Source organism: Nanorana parkeri, unplaced genomic scaffold (genome assembly GCF_000935625.1).
Source record: "Nanorana parkeri isolate BGI_ZX_2015 unplaced genomic scaffold, ASM93562v1 scaffold85, whole genome shotgun sequence".
Taxonomy (NCBI): domain Eukaryota; kingdom Metazoa; phylum Chordata; class Amphibia; order Anura; family Dicroglossidae; genus Nanorana; species Nanorana parkeri.
In genome coordinates, this window is record NW_017306353.1 from 432,017 (window position 1) to 444,979 (window position 12,963).

Consider the following 12,963-nt stretch of genomic DNA (forward strand, 5'->3'; position numbering starts at 1 on the left):
CAGACATTCGGATCCATCCAAATTTTGAATGCATCTGAATTAGACGGAATCGGATTTATTTTTTCAGAATTTTGCCCAAATTTCCAATTCTAATGACTAGTACAAACAGAGTTGACCAGTACGGACTAAGAGGGCCAGTACGGACTAAGAGGGCCAGTACGGACTAAGAGGGCCAGTACGGACTAAGAGGGCCAGTACAGACTAAAAGGACCAGTACGGACTAAGAGGACCAGCACAACTAAGATGACTATTACGGACTAAGGGGACCAGTACAACTAAGATGACTATTATAACTAAAATGACCAGTATGGAATAAGATGACTATTACGGACTAAGATGACTATTACGGACTAAGATAACTAGTATGAACCAAGGTGACTAGTATGAACCAAGATGACCAGTACGGACTAAAATGACCAGTATGGAATAAGATGACTATTAGGGACTAAGATGACCAGTATGAACTAAGATGACCAGTATGAACTAAGATGACCAGTACGGACTAAAATGACCAGTATGGAGTAAAATGACCAGTATGAACTAAGATGACCAGTTGAATCAAAACAAAATGAATTTTTTGAGCCTTTACATGTCTAGTAGTGACATCACCAAATCTTACTCCAAATCTCCTGAGACTAGCTGGGACAGTTGTGTCTTAGGGTCCCCACACACCTTACGATTATCGTACGATAATCGCGGGAAATCCCGCGATCGTACGATGATCGTAAGGTGTGTGGAAGCCGTGCGACCTCTACTACTGTAAGGTCGCACGACTTTAAACTTACGGACATGTTTGAAAACCCGCCGAGCATCGTACGATGTTCGGCGGGTTTGTGGCATGTCCGTACGATAACAGCCGCACGGGCCGGTGTGCGCAAGCGCACACTGCCCGTTCGGCATTGCGGTCATCGGAAGCCCGCCCCTCAGGGGGCGTGGCTTGCGATCATCGCAAGTACGATCTGCCTATGCAACATAGGCAGATCGTACGTTTTTTTAAGTACCTTACAACCATCGCAAGACAAAAGTCTTGCGATGGTTGTAAGGTGTGTGCCCAGCCTTAGATGATCCCACACTGCAGATGTACAGCTACCAGGCTACAGAACAGGAGTGCCGAGGCACAGGAGGTGCGCTGCTATTTTTCAAAAATAAACATCAATGAGGATCAGCAGCACTCAATGGATGAAATAAATCCAAAATGTTCTTTTTATTGAAGAAGCATGTCACTTGTGTCAAGTAGCCTTCATCAGGGCAGACATAGTGATGAAGGGACACTGCGTGGTCCCGAAACATTGGCTACTTGACACAAGTGACATGCTTCTTCAATAAAAAGAACATTTTGGATTTATTTCACCCATTGAGTGCTGCTGATCCTCATTGCTGTTTACTCTGTATACGCATGGCGCCATCTGTGAACATCACTACAAGTACCACCATTACTTCTGGTCTTTTTTGCTGCATGGCATAAGGGGACGTCTTCGATTATGGATCTGCTATTTTTTAGGAGGAATTCAAGGCTAAAGGTAGATTTTTCTGGGTACAATTAACATTACTAGATGTTTCTTTAAAATGGCAAATCTTCCCTTTTTCTGTTCTTGTATTCCTTAAATAGGGAAGTGACAACTACTAAACAAACAGTATGCGAGGCTCATCACATGTATTTTTACTGCCAATAGACAAACTATTGCAAAGTCCTGGAATTTACCATCTCTTTACTTCTCAAAAGTACAAGAGCAAAGCATTCCTAGCACTATCATTATTGAGAAATGAATGGCTATCCTGGAATACAAGTCCTTAAAGGAGAACTATGAGGTGAGTGCTTTTCACTCCCCTCATAGTTCTAGCCGACCTGTGACAATGAGACTGTCACAGGTCAGCTCAGTAGATCGGGAGGTGAGCGAACACATACCGGGTTCGCTCGCCTCTCGATCCTGTCACGGCTCTCTGCCGTGACAGGGGGAGGGGCTGGATTCCCCTCTCCCCGCTCCGATCTGCCAGCGCTGACTGGCGGAACGGATGGGGGAGGGGGCGGGTACAGCTGCCTCTGCCTCTAAATAGGCAGAGCCAGCTGTCACTCACGCAGCTGGGCGGATCCCGTCATCTACGCCGGGATCCGCTCCGGCTGCGGCGTCTCAGTATACCGCGAGCTGTAGCTCACAAACTAGCATCCTCCAAGTTACCCTAAGGAGAACTATGGGGAAAAACACTGACCCCATAGTTCTCCTTTAACCGCTTGAAGACCAGGTGTTTAGACCCCCTTCCTGGCCAGGCCATTTTTCAGTATTTAGCTCTGCGGTACTTTGACTGACGTTTATTCCGTCATGCAGCGCTGTACTGAAATGAATTTTATACCATTTTTTGGGGACACATAGAGCTTTCTTTTGGTGGTATTTAATCACCACTGGGGGTTTTATTTTTTAATATATTTCAGAAAATTAACTGAAATTTTTTTTAAAGTTTTTTTTTTACATTATGTTAGGAAACAATTATTATTATTATTATTACCCAATTTTTTTGTAAAATATAAAAGTCGGGGTCACGTCGGGCAATAAGACACCAAGCATGTCATGCTTAAAAATTGCGCGCACGCGCGAAACCGCTTAAAAAAATACCATACCCAAAATTGACCATAGGCGACTCTTTAAAAGCTTTTACCGCTCATCAGTTTAGTGTTATCAGTGATTGATGGCCCTAAAATTATTGCTCTCACTGCAACGTTCGCGGCTATATGTCACATGTGTGGCGTAACGGGCGCTATTGTCGTTTTTGCAGGTATGCGCACCCGACGCATGTTTGCATGCGTGTATGTATGGGTGGGGACTTCACATCACAGCACACAGAAAAGTGAATGAGGGTGCTTGGTTCTCTTCCAAAAAAGAGAGCCATGATATCCCTGAACACCCTCCCGCCCGAGGCACAAAGCTCCTGACAGGGGCAAGGCCATCTGGTCCACCTGGTAGTTAAGCATAGTAGACCCCGAATCTTAGGGGCCATTTGGAGCCGGTCTGCCAAGTACTTGGTAGGGGCTCTTTCGAAGAGAGATCCCAGAGTGGGCAAGTAAAAAGCCCCAAGAAGGGCCCCAGAACCTCCTTTCAAAAATCAGGGCAGGCCCCATGAAAGTCCTGCATCTGTGGAATGTAAAGGAACAACTTGAGGCTAGCCATAGGGTCTGTGCAAGAAAAGCATATAGGTGACGTGACCATCTGCCACACTGTAGGGTCCCAATCTCATTGTGATCCTCTGGAACCCCTGGGACGTCAACCCCTGACCCCAGGCCAGACAAGGGTAGCCCTGCTCCTACCAGAGGGCATTAGCACCGGAGGGGTTCCTGCCTACAACAGGGGACAAGCCTGGTGTACCAGGCCAGAATCAATCCAGGAGGAAAGGAACCCCCACCCCCCCCCCCCCCCCCCGGCACCAACCTATTACTCCAGGGAGTACTACCCCGCCATCCCCCAATCTGAAGATGGCAACCTTCTTCCCCGAAAACTGATAAGAACACATACTACACTTGATCTTAGCCACAGATACATCTTCTGTGCATTCATACTGTTTGAACAATGATGTGGTTCCCAGGTCGCCCCGCCAGTCAGCTGTCCACCAGCTGCTGGCTCCTCACCTCCCCCATACAGACAATAGGGTCAGTTCACAAAGCTCACACACCAGAATGATATTTCTTTTTCTACAAAGTGAGTTGTTTTAGGTGAGTCCAATCAAATGTTATAATTACAGTCAACATAGAGTGCCTAAAGGTGCCCATACACCTTATGACTTTCGTCTTGCGATGGTTGTAAGGTAATTAAAATCTCATACAATCTGCCCATCTTGGCCAGGCTGATCGTACTTGCGATCATCTGCGACCCCCGCTGAGGGGCGGGCTTCCAATGATTCCAATGCTGAGCGGGCAGTGTGCGCTTGCGCACACCGGCCCGTTTGGCATTTGTCTTCCGAGCACGCCACTAACCCGCCGAAAATCTTACGATTTTCGCCAGGTTTTCCAGCGTGCTCAGGAGACAAAAGAAGTGCGACCTTCCATACACCTGCCGATTATCGTACGATCGCAGGATCACCTGCGATTATCGGCCTCGGCCTAAAGGTGTATGGGCACCTTTAGGCCGATGTTACAGGCTCAGTCCACCTTTGGGACCATGTTTTAGGGAGTAATATGTAACATAGCTGCCCCCCCTCCACCCCCACTTTCCTAAATGGCAGGGTGCTTCTCCTCGAAACGGCCTGTTTTCATTAAAAATGCACACAGCAGCGGCATCCATTCCCAGGGAAAGCTGCAAGTCCCACCTGCCACTGCAGAATAGGGAAATAGACATTTTTGTGATCGCTCTGGACCGGAACGCAGGCATTGCTGTGCCACGCGGTCTGGTGTGTGCAATCACACTGCAGGCGATGGATCGTGGCTGCGGTACCATTGACTTGAATGCACCGCCATATTCCCTCCCGCCCCTGGACACCTTCACAGTATGTGATCCAGTGTGCTCCAGCAGCTAACCATGCTGGAACACAATGGACATGATGTGAACAAGACCTGAGGGTTCGATCACATCAGATGCAGAGCAGTTTAAGAACGCATCAAAAATGCATCCAATGCATTCCAATGGTATTTTGGGCTCTAGTTCATACCACAGCGTTCAGTTCCAGTGCATGTGGAAAAACTGCAGCAGGCACTATTTTTTCTGCTCTTGTACGCACTAAACGCATAAAAAATGCATGCAAACGCTCTGGACTACACCTGAAAGCCCATTTTAGGCTTAAATAAATGAACCGATACGCATAAAAAATGCGTCAAATCGCACTGCACTGCATATACAGAAACTCATCCAGATCTGGTCCGGATTTGGTGTGAACAAGCCCTAAAGCTTTGTGAAGTGAGCCTAACGCAGGTAACATCACAGAACACGGAAAGCCGCTCTGCTCTGCCACCTCTCTAAGGCTATGTTCACGCCACAGATCTGGAAAAAAATTAGCTTAAAATGGGCTTTCAGGTGCAGTCCATGCGTCTGCATGCATTTTTGATGCATTTACATGCGTTCCGGACCAGAAAATATGAGACAAGCCGTATTTCTTTTTTGTCTGGACTGGAACGGACTGCGCTGGTTTGAACAGAGCCCAGAAATACCATAGGGATACACTGAGATGCTTTTTTGACAAACTGTTCTGGTCTGGAAATTGTCCAGACATGATGTGAATATGAAAAAGCCCTTATATTGTGTATTCGCTGGGGGGGGGTCACGTGACAACAAGCTGCGAGAGTGTATGTATGTGCGTATCATGTGACCTAATCCGGAAGTGGCTGGTGGATGCGGCTGGAGTTTTGTTGATCTGGAAGGCGGTGACGTCACCGGCTGTCTGATAGAAGAGAGAACAGTGAAGAGGCGGCTGAACCTGTGCCGGGGAAGGCTGAGAGAGACAGCCCGTGAGGGTGAGACATGGCGAGCCCCTGATTAGGGACAGCTTGCAGGTGCTGAAGGGAGAGCAGGGACTGCAGTGTTACCGGAGGCCTCGTGATACACAAAGAGCAGGCTCAGCTGTCTGAGAGCAGATATCATCCTGCACTGAGCCCAGGCACACACCTTACTGCACCTTTATGGGGGATGCTGCAAGACCTGCACACTGTCACTGACCTGTACCAGATATAAATCTGCATGCCACAGCAAATCTAAGGAGGACATAGTGCCACATATGACATTTATAGGAGCGATCATCTGCAATGAGAGGCATGACGGCAACCGACGAATCCTGATCAGCAGAGCTTTGCATTGAATATTCATTTCGTGCCAAGAGGAACCTACAGCAGATGATCCCATTCACCGGATCACGGCCTGCACATCCTTTGTCAGGGGGATCGGAAAGCCCCTTGAGACTCGGGGGTCCGGAGTATGAAGGGTGAACAGCTCTGCCGTCTTTGACAACAATCACAGGTTTTACAACTTTTGTTTGAGGACGTCGCCGGAGGTGTGGCTTCTATACCTGGAGTTCTGGTGAAGGTGAGATGACATGTAAACATGACATTGTAGAGAAGGACGGAGCACAAAATATACCTTGTTACATAATATTGCAACATGAAAATAATAATTTGACACCATAGCATAAGACAGGGCTGGATAAATCTCAGGGGCCGGGTCGCCAATGCTCCTTAAATGGAACCTGGCGTCTAATTTTTGAGGTTTTCTCTAGTTTTCAATGGCGCTGGCTGCTAGAAAAAAACCTGCTGGCTCCTGAATTCCATATTCATTTGTCCATATCTGCAGTGGCGTCAGAAGGGGGGTGCGGCCGATATTGGTGACATTATTGGAGGGGTGACATTATTGGAGGGGTGACACCAAAATGACTGATAATCATTTTGGCGTCACCGCCTCTAAAATAGTCGAGCACTCGGTCATGGACCGAGAGCCCGACAGTGTCAGGAGAGAGAAGGGACCCGGCCGCATACCTCATCCCGCCAGGTGAACGTCCCCTCCTCTCTCTGCCGGCGTCCATCACCAAGATGGCCGAGGGCAGGTGTCAATTAGATAGCCACGCATGTGCGATGACGTCATGCGCAATGACGTCATGGCGGGGTGACACCCGGTCTCGGGACGCCCCTGCATCTCTGGTGTAGGATTGATATAACGTTGCACTAGAAAACTAGATTTTCGTCAGGCTATGGCACGGGTGGGCAACCTCGGCCCTCCAGCTGTGCTACAAATCCCAACATGCCTCTGCTTCTGGGAGTCATGCCTGGAACTCTGTCTTGCAATGCCTCATGGGACTTGTAGTTCCACAACAGCTGAAGGGCCGGAGCTGGCTTCAGGACTCAATCACACAGCCATCAATATTGTCGCGTGTAAATGATTGTGCTAATGTTTAAATGCATACATGGACCCATGGTTGGGATGATCAGTCTTTATTTCTATGCCCATTGTTGTAGGATTGCACCAGAATAAGCTGTATCATGCAACAGTTTGAGGTACCTTGCGCTAGGGCACTGGTCAATGCAGCCAATAAAGCTGGCCGCACACTTTGCTTCCATTTGATCTGTCAAGAGGCTGCCGGTACTTCTAAAAATGCCAGTTCCCTGGCTATCAAGCTGGACCGTCATGCTTCAATACTGTGAGCCACTGGTCCAGAAAGTGCTGAAGCTAGAGGGTCAACATTAGTGATGTGCCTGGACTTGGTGTGAACTAAGCCTTTGTGAAACTGTCGGTGGCATGCTCCCCTCCTGACCCAATCAGCCGCAGGGGGGCATTGTAGATTGTAAGCCCTCAGGTGCAGGGCCCTCCTTACCATCTTGTCTTGAATTGTATTGTGATTGTAATGTCTTCCTTATATTGTAAAGCGCTGCGCACACTGTTGGCGCTATATAAATCCTGTATTATAATAATAATAATAATTTCCCTCCCCACAGCTACATGTAGCAACGGTGGAGGGAATGCCCCTGACGCAACTGATTGGGCCGAGAGGGGAGAGTGTCGCTGACAGTTTTGCGTGGGCTTTGCTGTATTGTAGATGTATGGATGCCTTGTCGCACTCCTTACCGGATGTCCCAATTATCAGGGAAGGGTGACCGGAGATGACACCGCTGATTGCACTTATCGTATGAGAAATGTCACCAGCACACCAAAAATCCTTCATGGGTCACCAAATGTTCATTTATTAAAGGAGAACTATGAGGTGAGTGCTTTTCACTCACGTCATAGTTCTAGCCGACCTGTGACAATGAGACTGTCACAGGTCGGCTCAGTAGATCGGGAGGTGAGCGAACACATACCGGCGTTCGCTCACCTCTCCATCCTGTCACGACTGTCTGCCGCGAGAGGGGAGGGGCTGGATTCCCCCCTCCCCGCTCCGATCTGCCAGCGCTGACTGGCGGAACGGACGGGGGAGGGGGCGGGTACAGCTGGCTCTGCCTCTAGATAGGCAGAGCCAGCTGTCACTCACGCAGGTGGGCGGATCCCGTCATCTACGTCGGGATCCGCTCCGGCTGCGGCGTCTCAGTATACCGTGAGCTGTAGCTCGCGGTATACTGAGCTTAGGGTAACGGGAGGACGCTAGTTTGTGTCCTCCCGTTACCCTAAGGAGAACTATGGGGAAAAACACTGACCCCATAGTTCTCCTTTAAGTAAAACTTGACATGGTTCTGAAGAAATGAACGCCTGGCGATCCTTGAAGGATTTTTGGACATTTCTTGATCTTTGCTGTATTCTGTTTCCAACAAACCCATGCACATCCCTAGTCAACATTAGTGATGAACCTGGGCTTGGGGGCGAACCCAGTTCCCCCCAGCCCGCTAAAAACTGACTGCCACCCCCTGCTCTCGGCCCAATCAGTTGCGGAGAGGCACATTCTCCGCCCCGCAGCTATGTCACAAATGGGCGGGGAATGCCCCCGTCGCAACTGCCTCCACTGATTGGGCCAGGAGGGGCGATCACAGTGTTCAGGGGGCTTGGGCAAACTGTGGTGAACTGGGTTCTTGCCAAGCCAGGCACATCCCTAATCAACATCATAGCCAGACGGCATTTTCTGGAGGAGGTCCACAATGGTAGCCTCCATGTTTCTCTGTAATTGAGTTTACTTTAAATTAGAAATGTTTTACCTTGAGGGCCTACCCCACAGGGTAATACATTAAATGGATTGTGTAGGTGGAGCCTCACAGGTCGTAGATATTGGTATATTTTGCTGATCCAACAGATTGTACCTAAGGAAAGTCTAAAGCCTCATTCACACTGGCAGTGTCAAGGCCATTTCTAAACGCATATAAATGCAGGTAATGACTTCTCAAACGTTTCCCTGCGTTTGGGTGCAGTCAGTTTAGCTGCATTTAGAGGAAATGGAATTCTGCGTTTCCAGAATCAGATTAGAAACTCTAATCCTGCTTTGAAGCAGGAACATCCAAGGCCCGGTTCACAACTGTGAGATCCGTGACTGCGCGGCAATTGCGCATGATACCACGCAGTTTGCCGTGCGGTCACGGAGTCGCCTACACCACCGACGATCATGCTGGTGGTGCCGTTATTTTCTAATGGCACATCAGGTGGATCGCTCTGTTTCCCGCCGCGTTTACGCCCGTACAATCGAACATGATCGCGGCTAATAAAGCCGCACGTCTTGTGTCGCAAAAAAAAAAGGTACATGTACCTTTTTATTGCGATTGCTGCGTGGATATAACCCCATTGCAATCAATGGGGCTGCGTGGCAACTGCACACGATTGCGTGGTCCGAGATTGCCCAGGTCTGCGCCCGCCCTAAATGCAGGAAAAAGTGATCCGAAGTATAAAAGTTGATTATACCTCTTGCATTTAGAAAGTCGTGCAAAGTCAGAAACCTTAATGTATAATATATGGCTAATTAACCAAACAGGGTTCACCTGGGGCCCTGGAAACAACGGCCAGCGCAGCCCCAACACATCTGGTGTGAATGGGCCCTAAATGCAGAAGTTACTACCTATGTGAATTTAGCTGAAATGGTCTGTGGCCGGTAAATGCAGCCGAAATGGCCTTTGGCCAGCTTTAGACATGGCGTACGCTCCGTATAATTGCTTACACGTGTACGAAAAGTAGATTAAATGCCGGATTTGGTCTAATTGTGTGCTGTCATGTGCATCCATTGAACGGTTGAGAGATTTCCTTACACACAGATCTGTGTTGCAGTTCCATTCATTTATACTGTAGGTCTGTTTATTTTCCTCTGCGTCTATTGTCAGTCATGGGATATATGGATTCGACGCCATATTGTTGGGTTTTCTGGTCAAGGCAGCCAGCCAGATAGTTTTTTGTCATCAGGCACGATCACTAATGTCCAGGCTTGATGAGCATTGCATCTGTGCAGTCTCTGCTTTGGAATGTCATCTTCTTTTTATTGACAGGACGGTTGTCAGCTTTATCCTTTTATTTTTTATATTAATCATAAGCCTTCCGCTGTCGCTCTAAAAATAAAATTTAGTTGCTAAGGAAATATTTTAGTGTGCAGCAAGCAACCGGCAAAAACAAATCAGGGACATATTGGGGACTATAAGAGAACTATGGGGTCGGTGCTTTTCCCCATAGTTCTCTTAGGCTGGGTTCACACCTAGGCGGATTGAATATGCGCGTTTGTCGTGCAGTTCGCGTCGTGCGTTTTTACTGCGTTTCCGAGGGCTAGTTGGCTGTTTTCCCAATGGAAACGCCTGACCAAAACGCCCCAAAGAAGTACATGTACTTCTTTGGGCGTAGGGCGGTTTCCCACGCGTTCGTACTCGCGGAAAAACGCCCAGATGGGAACCATGCACATTGAAAATAATGGCATTTCCCTGTTTGAGCGTTTTTCCGCGAGAACGAAAGCGTGGAAAAAACCCCAGGTGGGAACCGGGCCTTAAGGCCCCGTTCCCACTGCGCGATATGAAAATCGCGCGATTTGCATATTGCGCGATATCGCGAGATTTGCCGCGCGATATCGCGTTCAAGCTTGCATTGAGCAAGCTTGAATCGCGGCTAAATCCGCTCCAAAAAGGGTCCTGCTGTAGCGACACACGACCCGCGACAGCAGGACCCTTTGCCCCATTGAAATGCATTGGAGCGCGGTAATTTGCCGCGACATCGCGGGAATTACCGCGCGATAAATCGCTCAATGTGAACGGGGCTTAAGGGTTACGGGAGGACATATACTAGCATCCTCCCGTGACCCACAGCTCAGTATATCGCAAGCTATAGCTCGCGGTATACTGAGACCGCCGCAGCCGTGACGGATCCCGACAATGCTTTTGAGATCCACCCAGCCGCGTGAGTGACAGCTGGCTCTGCCTATCTAGCCCGCCCCCTCCCCCGTCCATTCCTCCAGTCAGCGCTGGAGGAGGGGAGGGGGGAAATCCCTGCAGGGAGCCGGGAGTGACGGTCACTGCAGGGAGATGATCGAGAAGTGAGCAAGCAACGGTATGTGTTCGCTCACCTCCCGATCTATTGAGCCGACGTGTGACAGTTTCATTGTCACACGTTGGCTGGAACTATGAGGATGAGCGATTTTCACTCACCTCATGGGTCTCCTTTTTTAAAGCTCTTTTCCTCGAGCTACAAAGGAAAAAACGGCATTCTACCAACATTTTGGGTATACGTGGGTTCCCTTTAATGGAGGTGTCGGACATTCCGTGCAAACCGAGAAACATCAAAATGTACGACATAGCTAATTACCCAAACAGGGTTCGCCCGAGACCCTTCTTAAGGTGCCCATACACTGCACGATTATCGTACGATAATCGTATGCGATCGGTTTTTCGTACGATAATCGAGCAGTGTGAACGGAGACGTGCGACCGTTTCTACTGTACGGTCGCACGTCTTCTGTCGAACCAGCATGTTCGAAAACCAGCCGGGAATCGTACGATTCTCGGCTGGTTAGAACGGTGCTCGGAAGATAAATGCTGAACGGGCCGGTGTGCGCACGCGCACACTGCCCGTTCAGCATTGCGGTCATCGGAAGCCCGCCCCTCAGGGGGGCGGGCTTGCGATGATCGAGAGTGCGATCTGCCTGTCCAAGATAGGCAGATCGTACGTTTTTTTAATCCCTTTACAACCATCGCAAGACTAAAGTCTTGCGATGGTTGTAGAGTGTATGGCCACATTTATGATGCAGATGATTCAGACAGTGTGCGTCCAGGGCCAATTATCTGCCCCTAATCACATGTAACTGCTCAAATTTGGGAGCCGCTGCGATGGCGGTCATAGATTTCTACATGCTGCTGGCCGCGGCTGATCGCATGCACCTGACGCACAATTTCAGCTCATGCACACGGCCGCAAGAGGGCCTTACAGTGCACAGGTGGTCTGCGTTCGGGGATACGTCTGTGGCCTCATACAGAAACTTACGCTGTCATTTGCATATATACAATGTAGAGACTGCCAAGAACCTTTTATTCTGCTTCTTGGCAGTCAGCGTCTGACCTTAATTGGCCATGTGAATGAACTTCAGGTTATCAATCTGCTTTGTAGTGATATATGACGGCATAGAGCCATGCTAATGTTCTGCAGCTGCCATAAACAACACTCTGGGTGTAGGAGTAATGGTATTCGGTGTATTTATTGTTAGACAATTAGGATGGAATTGATTGTTGGGATAGAACAGTCTGGTTTAGCAGGTTAGGGGGATGGGGAGGTCTTTTGAATGGGATTGTTGAACAGGTGGCTGGCGGAACAGATGGCCTGTGTGTTCACTGACAGTCCTTTGTACATAATACCTTGTGTATTGTACTACTACAATCCAGCGATATGTAGCTACATCCTCCGTAGAAGAACGCAGGTCTACTCTCCAGGCTAAATTGTCTGTATTAGGCCCAATTCAGAACTACAAATGGGGCCGATCGCATGAGTCTCATGAATTCCTCCATTAGGCCTCATTCACACTGGAATCGGCCCGCACGTACAGCTTCATGCTGCGTGCGCGCCCGTATCGGGCAGCTCCCGGGAAGGACAAGTGCCGCATGTGATTTAGTACGCAGCCCCTGTCCATCTCTGGGACTACGCGGCCGTACGCCGCCCTACGCCCTCACCCCAAGTGCAGGTTCGTATGGGTGCGTGTTTCCTGGCTCGGACGTAGACAGGATCCATCCTGTCAGCATACAAGTACGCTCGCCTGCACCCGCACGGACATGTAGGGGGGGAGTACGGCCACTTAGTCCCATAGAGAAGGACGGGGGCTGCGTACTAATCACACCCAGCACCTGTCCTTCCCGGGAGCTGCTCGGTACGGCCCTGCACGCAGCACAGAGCTGTACGTGCGGGCCAATTCCAGTGTGAATGAGGGCTAAAGCTAGCCATACACCTATAGATTATCTGCAGATTTTCTGTGGTCAGATGGAAAAAGTGCATCAGATTCCTCCATGTACGCTAAACTGTGTGGATGGAGGAATCTCCCACTGGGCCAAGCTTCACTATCTTGCTAGTCTGCCCCGCTGGCTCTCAAAATACCTGAACAATGCCGCATCCAATCAGGGTGCGCAGGTGCATCT

At 49.2% G+C, this 12,963-nt stretch overlaps 1 protein-coding gene across 1 annotated transcript in view; it reads left to right on the top strand.

Moving 5' to 3' along the window:
• The first annotated feature begins 5,893 nt into the window (after positions 1-5,893).
• ABCA3 (ATP binding cassette subfamily A member 3) overlaps positions 5,894-12,963 on the top strand; it is a 56,236-nt gene continuing 49,166 nt past the window's right edge. Inside the window, exon 1 of the mRNA XM_018552378.1 lies at positions 5,894-5,996. The gene's annotated coding sequence lies outside the window, so the exon portion shown is untranslated. The remainder of the gene's footprint in view (positions 5,997-12,963) is intronic.